The sequence below is a fragment of the Hakea prostrata genome, chromosome 6, assembly GCF_041222555.1.
Source record: "Hakea prostrata isolate BN-2017 chromosome 6, UWA_Hpros_2, whole genome shotgun sequence".
Lineage (NCBI taxonomy): Eukaryota > Viridiplantae > Streptophyta > Magnoliopsida > Proteales > Proteaceae > Hakea > Hakea prostrata.
The window spans coordinates 15,994,663-16,003,403 of NC_142605.1; positions in this window are offsets into that span (position 1 = coordinate 15,994,663).

Genomic DNA, 8,741 nt, shown 5'->3' on the forward strand with positions numbered 1-8,741 from the left:
AAACATCAGAAACGCAGCAAAATAGAATGACCCAACAATAAACAAAATCCTAACTCTAAAATGCTGGACAACAACTTACAAATTAGCAACTAGAACAACCTATGCAGCATTTAAAGTAAACCACAAAAGAAAGTTGAAGAAAAATTAAGCAACTAAAAACATCTATAAAATAAGATGACAAGATGACATATGCAATGATTGGAATCAAGACCAAGCATACCCCAAACTTAAGATGAGCGTGTCCCCAAATAAGAAAGAAAAATAAAGTACTGAAAAACGAGAAAGAAGGGAACAAGACTTCCTTGAACCGTTCTGGGCTGCTGCATCATCATGAGTGTGAACACTTAGCTAGGCAGGGTGCAGCTGGGCAGCCCTAAGCACACAAATCGAACGCAACATCGGTCTTGCAGGATGACACCGGAGAGGATCAGTGGAGTGGAGGTTTGGGGTGTGGTTGGTGGCGTAGGTGAGAAGTAGCACGGTGCGGTGGGAACTTTTTTTTTTTTTTAGGTTGGTTCGTTGGTGGTTTATGGTTCGTCTTGGGTCCTTTTGGTGGGCTTGGTGTGGACTGATGGGTTGGTTGGTTCGGTTAAACCGGTCCGTGGTGGGTTTAACCTTCTCCTTCTCACCGGACACTGTATTTTCAACGATGTAAGACCCGTAGCTGCTGAAAATCTGTGTTGTGCTTCTTGCACATCGCTCACCGACACGTTGTATTTTCCGATATATGACCCTGGATCAAACTTTGTTGCGCGCTATGACAATGATAGTAATCTTTGTCTACATGCTCTTCCCTTGTCTTTGCCATTTGGCAAAACAACCACTTAATCTCTTTGTGTTCCCCACACTCCCTGCACATTAAAAATACATGTCATCAGTCATCTTCCAATTTTATTATCAAGTGAAGATTAACAAAATTGGAAACTACCCACTAACATTATTAAACACCTAATTAACTAATAACCAAAACATAACTAAAAACATGAAATTGTTGCCTCCCTTTTAAGCATCTTGGATGTTGAAGATTTGTCATGCTCCAATGGTGCACCCCATAATGCTTGATCCACTGCATGCTCTAGTTCCCAAGGCCATTTATGATTTCTTCTTGTGCACCTTCCATAATTGGACTCAAACTCCTTTGTTGCTTCACATACCTGTTGCAACATTTTTCCAACCAATTTTAGCTTGTCATTAGGATTGATCCCGTTGATCTCTACAATACTCCACCCCATTGCTCTTCTACACTTCTTCGCACTTCGTGCATTCTTCCTGCTCCTTTGTTGCCTTTGACAAAACTGGGTGTTTTGGCTGCATCCAAATGGCATACATAAGTGCTCTTCATTGTGGTTTAGGGGCTTTGTTTCAGCTCTATACAAGCTCAATCTACTCCCACTCATGCCTTCTGTTTTGCCTCTAACCAATCCATATATCTACTTGCTTCATCATCCACTTGTTCTTTCTTTGCTGGAGCTCTGTGGTTTTTATACACTCGTCTCCACTCTTCGGCCTCTTCTGCATCCCACGCACTCTTCTTTGCATCCAGATCTAGTTTTCTTCCTTCTGATCCTGATCGTTCTTGCACTAGCCGCTGTCCAACTTGATTCTCCATTTCTCATAGATGCTTGCTCTCTTGCTCTTCTTTCCATATCTCCTTCATGGCTCTTTGTGAGGGTTCCCCTATTTTCACTTCTGTTGCCTTGCTTCTGATGAGATGGCCACATGCTTCCTTGCTTCCAGTTTTCTCCTCGTTTAGGTGTTGTATGGACTATTGGCTTGCTATTACCACATAGTAGCATTCTTCCCTTCAGACATGCTCCCACCCTTGTTTGGTTGCTTTTTTTTGTTTTCCTGCCAGTTTCTGTTTTACACACTAGTTATGACACTTTCTTGCTTCACTTCATCTACTCATATCCTCCACTCTCTTTTTCCCTCTCTCCTCCTTGTTTTTTGCATTCTTTCCAGATCTCTGCTTCTTTCTTCCTTCTCCATTTGTTGATGCTCCCTTGATCGTTTTCCACTTAACCATGTGAAGTCTCCATTTGATCCATGATTTTACTTTAGCTCCTTAATCTTTCTGCCTCTCAGTTCCCATCCCTACTGTGTTCTTTTACTTTTCTTTATTTGTCTTCTCGACTTCTCTACTATCTTCCTTGCTCTTTTGTTCCCTGCTCTCTTCCTGTGTCTATCTCGCTTCTCTTCTTATCTTGACCTACTTCAAGGTCGTGGAGATCTCCCCACCGAACCTGTTAGCTTGTGTACCAAGATGTTACGCAAGTGCACGTGTCACAATCAAGTAATATATAATAAGTAGAGTATCGATCCCACGGAGAATTATATCATTAACTTTCAATGTAAAAGTAAAATTTAATTAAACAAGATTAACAAGATTGATTTGTGATTGACTAACTGAATAATCAAATGAAAAGTAATTAAAACTAAGGAACTAAAATATAGATTAAGCAATAGAGGGAACTTAGTGAGTGAAAAGAGTGTTGGGAATCAAGTTTCCCCTCCCCTGAACTTATAATGCAAGTTCTAAAGTAATACTACAACCCCAAGATAAATAAAGAACTTGGAATGAATGGCAATATGGTATTTTCCAATACACATAAGCTAGCATCCTAAATCAACATCTGCATGTTCCTATGAAGAATTGAATTAAGAATGCAATTTAAACCCAATCCAATCAATGGTAATGTGAGGTAATTGGGTATTCCTACCCAACCTACTAATTAACACAACCTAATTAAAGATTATGCTAACTCACACAATTCAACAAACACCTAGACTCCATTAATTTTCCAATTAATGAAATCGTAACATTCATTTAAGAAAGATCATTCAAGAACTGAAATTAGTCAATATAACATGCTGAATTCATTAATAGAAAAGTGGATTGCAATAAAACTAAAGAACACATGATTAGTTACATCTCAAAATTCAGGTTTAGGTACTATTATCATCCCAACACAGCAAAGATTTAGCCCATAACAGAATTCAAATACATAAAACCAAGTATAGTTGTCATGAGACTAGAAAGTAAGAAGATAGAGTTATAAAAACAAGAAGAAACTAAAGCTTCAATGCTTCCACACGAGCTCCAGCCTTCTTCTCTAGCAAATCAGCAACTCCAGCAGCTCCTTGCTTCCACAAGAGCTCTAGCATTCGTTCTCTCTTCTCTCCTTGCCTTAGTCGAGTCTCCTCTTTTCTCCTCTTTTCCACTCCTTGCCTAAGCCGAGTCTCCTCTTTTCTCCTCTTTTCCCCCAAAAGTGCTAGGTTAAAATTGGCTTGTAGGATTAGAACCTTTTCCTTTGATATCAACGGTTGAGAACCATCATGTATTTACAAGAATATTGTCCACTTAAGTTGGCCCTTTTTGGTCATTTCCATTTGAGTTGGATCTGAGAATATTCTGCTCCGTTGCTGTAACAATGCTGCAGCAACTCTACATCAAAGTTAGAGGACAGGTTCTTCTTCTATTATGGATCTTCACCTACATTTTCAAGGGAAAGATGATTAATCAAATTCATCCATTAATCTGAAGGAAAAATCATGTAAGAGTGACAATAATGACCTTCATAAGATGCAACATGTTAAGACTCAATAAAACCAAATCTAATTACTACTAACACTAAAGCAAAGATAAAACTACTCCTAAATCAAGCCATCTCAAGTATAAAGTTATCAATCTTAACTCTTTTTTTTTTTATTGTTTTCCCCCCCCCCCCCCCCGCGGGGCGCCCCCCGTTGTTGTGGTGCCCCCCCCCCCCCCCCCCCCCCCCCCCCCCCCCTCCCCCTTCCAATTGTAGGTGGAGATGCTACTCCACCGCGACTGGCATCTTGGGTAGCATGATTAAACTGTCTTTCCCTCGTGAACCTCAGTGGCCCTCTTTGTGTTTGACTCTTAACTGGGTCATTGTTCACTCAAGGGGTAGTGACAGTCTCTTCCTAAGATCAGTTGAATCCTGGTCACCAGTTCCATCGTCATCATCATCACTCCCACTGTCATCCCTATTACCAGGTCCAACGTCATCATCCCGTGCCCAAGTAGTGGGTGGTTGAGTAACATCATCATCATCATCATCGAACCACACAATATTATCCTCACTGACACAGAATGCATCGAGGTGTGGTACAAAGGGATGGCTAGGTTGGGTGTGCACTCTACCATTTGTCGCTAAGAACTCATCCACATTAGCTCCCATCTGTCGTGCAATATGAATGTTGGTCGACCTCCTGCCTCATCTAATGGCTCTCTGACCCACTCGAATAGGGGGTTCTTCTCCTCCTCATCATCAATGGCAAAGATCTCAGCCAACTCAATCTTGTCCCCATTACCTACATCTTGACCATTCTAATGTGTTCCTCTCTCAACCTTATACTATAGTGCACTGTGCACATATACAAGATCTTCTGGCCGCTTCACCCCCAATCGGTTCTGCCTCTTAGAATGTATCAAATCGAATGTGCTCCAGTTATGCTTGCAATATTTGTTAAATTAAATTTCTTTTATATACTATACAACACATTGCCATCATTTATCCAATTTATTCATGTCTTTTGTTAAATATGAATTGCTATAATTTATGTTTATTATTACTTATGATGTTGATCCTTGCTTTGAAATCTATTATTGTTGTTATGGAATGGAATGTGATTGTATGAGAGGAGAAATATTATTATTTCTTCTACCTTGTATTTTCTACTAGGGTTGTGGGTTCACTCATTGCCCTAGTGACATTATATGATTGCTTATATTGTGGTTGGGAATGGGGAATGCCTTTTTGGCATTTCTGCCATAGGATACTAGAGGAGGCGGTATGGGACGCATTCCTATGGTGCCCTTGGCTCTTTCCCGATTACTGATTTACATATTTAGGGCATGTTTAGAAGTGTTTGGTTAGGTGACCTCATGAGTACTACTACCCTTTCGGCAGGGGTATTGAAGCTGGTTAACCCGTGATGTTAGTGGTTGGGTCCTGTATGTCAAGCAGGCCCACTATCATCATAGAGAGGTAGGGTTGCATATAATAGATAAGGGCTCATGGACGCTCAAGACCGGTGAAATGACCCGTGAGAGGACATGGAGATCATCCCGTCCATTATATGTGGATGACCACCGGGTTAATGAATGGGGTCCAACGGATGCCTCCATTGAGGATTCCATTCATAGGTGGGAAGGTATTGAACCAACGGCACTAGGCGTGAGGGGAAATATCCGGACCATATGTAGTACGAGACCATATGACTTTGCATTGGGCCTAGGATTATCCTTGACACGCGCCAGATTTTATACCAATGGTGATGTGAGAGAGTGGTGACCTAATCCCCAACCATGGCTTGACAGGACTTTACACAACAACCGCGGAGAACCCAACAGACGTGCATCAGAGCCGTGAGGGAAGAGTGATGAGACCGCCCAAAGAAGACTGGTGTATGACTTAATGCGTGTCTACCATAGAGACTTCATGATAGAGTTAGGAGTATAATCATTCATATATCATATCATTGTCATTAATTTCATTATCGATATTTATGTTATATGTGTGGTGTGGAATCTTGAGAATAAATGTGTGATATAATGTTGAGTTGACCTCACTGAGTTCTGTTGAACTCATTCCTTTTATATGTCTTTTTCTATTAGATTATACTGCAGGTTATGAGGACTTCTTCCAAATGGAGGATTCGTTGCTAGTATATCTTCTTGAAGGAGTGACCGAAGAAGAAGTGGACGCACATGGAGCTTCATGCCAGTATCAAGACTATTCTTTTGGGTGGGATTCCATTAGAGAACTAGTCTACTTTAGTTTTCCGTTGCGTTGAAAATTACTCTCTTTTCTTTTAAAAACTCTGATGTTATATTTTTATTTTGAAGTAATGGATGATTGTAACCATTATTTCGGTTTTGATAACTTAGTATGATAAACTTGATTTATTCTTGTCCATTTAATTATGCTATATCATGTTTTGTATGGATTTGTCACTGAACCTAGATCTTGCGGTGTATCACCCCCACGGGTATTCGGGTATGACCGGATCCGGCTGGGTGGGGTGTGACACCCGGTGGCAGAAGATGTTTTGGGAGAGCACTTTAACTATAATATGAATAAAGTACTCCGACTCTAACCCGTATTGTAGCCACCACTCAGCTCCAAGAAACACACCCAACCCAATTAATAAGGCTTAAAATTAATTATATAAAAAACTAAAATTGAGTATGTAAGACTTGAACTAAGTGACTAATTAGGAGTGGTGGTCTCCTGAGCTTAAACACACATTGAGGGACCGAATCTACCAATGGCATCTCTAAAAGCCTTAACTACAATAAATAATTACAATGTTAGTAAAAAATAAGTAATTATCATATGTTTGTTTTGTCGAACTTGTTTCTAACCTTTCCACTGCTTGATGGACTTCCCTGGTCAAGTCTGTCCTCATCCCAAGTTCTTTACGGTAGTGGTACATGGGATTCAAATAATAGGCTATCCAACAAACTAACAAATAAATGGTAAGAAACTACATAACAACATAATAAGTATCAAGGAATAAGTTGGAAATTTAATAACTTTCATCTCACCAGCCAAATATGGAGGCCCGTGTGCTGCTCTCCCTGCCAATGAATCTGACTGGGGCCAGTCGAACCACTCTATGATGCAAACACCAGCCAAATGCAGTGAATGTTGCAACTGCCTCTCCCACCTCTCTGGATGACATCAAGGAATTTCTAATTGAACTTAGGATATACCTTCCCAACCATCTCTTTCATCATCTCCAGCCCATATATATGGTAAAAGTTGGTTTCTTTTTTTGATCTACCAACTTCAAAACTGTCATCACAGGGTCTAGAAGCTTCACAACAAATTTCAGATTTGCTCAAAAAAGATGCTCGTGTTGCTCTCCCTACTGATGAATCTAACTGGGGCCAATCGAATCACTCTATGATGCAAACATTGCACGTAATTGATTTTTCTTCTTCTCAGAACTCTTCAAGGCAATCCAATTTATAGCAAATTTGGTGAACCTAGGCCTCACCAAGTCACCAGCACATATCCTCCTCAACATATCCAATGCATATCCATGGTTATATACGAATGTGTTCACATGTCGAGCCCGCTGAACAACCTTATTCACAAAATTTGATTTGCCCCATGTCCTTCACAATCAAATCAATACAATGTGTCGCACAAGGAGTCCAAAACAACCTATAATTGGGGTTCTCCATCAACTTCACCCCAGCCTTCTTGAAGTTGGAGCCATTATATGTCACAATCTACACCATGTGCTTAACTCCAACCTCTTTCATGACACTCTTCAACAACCCATATATGTATTTCACATCCTTCTTGTGACCGGATGCATCAATAGACTTGAGGAACACCATCCTCCCATCACAATTCAATATAAAATTAATGATAGATTGGCTAGTGGGACCAGTCCAACCATCACACATCATTGTCACCCCATAGTGCCTCCAAATCGATTTAAGGCCATTAATGTAGGTCTTCAAGTCTTCCTTATGTCATGGGAGATATACATTATATATCTCATATGGGTTGGTCTAACTACCCCATATCTAGCACCACTAATCTCATCCGCCATCAAATTAAAATAAGGTCCTTGTGTAGCATGTGCAAGAACACTGTGATACAACGCACACTTAGAAAAGGCCATCCCCACCTTCTCCTTCACATCACCCCACAAATGCCTTAATTTCTTCTTTTTTATTTGTGGCCTCTTGCCCAAGTTAGGATCAGTGCAAAGTATCTGGACATCAGGATAGGTAGAACTAGGTCTAAGTGCAGAAGATGTAGCACTAGGTTGGGGCCGTGGAGCTCGTGGAAATCGTGGCAAGGGTGCTGACTCTCTGACACTCTGGCTCCTCCTCAGACTGGAGCTGCCTCCCCCTCCCCTCTCAAAATCCATATCTCTAGATGACCTTGCACCCATGGCCCTCTGTGTCCTCTTGATCTCATTGAGTCTATGAGACTCTCTACTCATCCTCAATACTCTCTTCATCTCTGTCTCTAGGGATGATGTTTTTCTCATTTGGATCCATATCTTGCTCTCCTAGCTCCTATAAGCATACTGCATGGCTCATCTGGATCCATGCCATGCTTTCCCTGCTCCTTTAAGCATGTTGTGTGGAACTCATCCCTTTTTCACCTCTTCTCTTTCCCTCCTTTTACATATTTTGTCATTGCCACTTTAACTTCATAAGGGACATTGGGGAATCCAAGCATATTGCAGCCCCTCCCACTAAACAGACCTTCCATCAAGTGGCCCCACCTAATCAAATCTTTTTCAAACAATATTTACACTTTGACTTCTCCTTGTCATCCGTCAGAGGCCTACCATGTTGCCAAACTATGTTTGACATAGTAGTAACATAGTAGTATCCAACTTAAGGTGAGTGTTTAATGCAAATATACATAATAATCATCGTTAAAACACAAGATTCACGGCTCTAATTTTAGCTTAGAGACCCTAAACACACATTATTCATAAACTAAGATATTCACAAACATTGGGAACTTTTTTCCTAATTCAAGATTTTGTTTTTAATTAAAATATTATTTATAGTAATTATTAAATACATGAAAAATCAGAAAACTTAGTAGAACACTTTAAAAATCAGATTCAATCAATTATATTTGTAAATATATCTATTAGAGACAACACATAATGGGATCAACTCAATCCAAAATCATTTAAGCTAATTTTTAGGTATTTTAAAAAAAAAA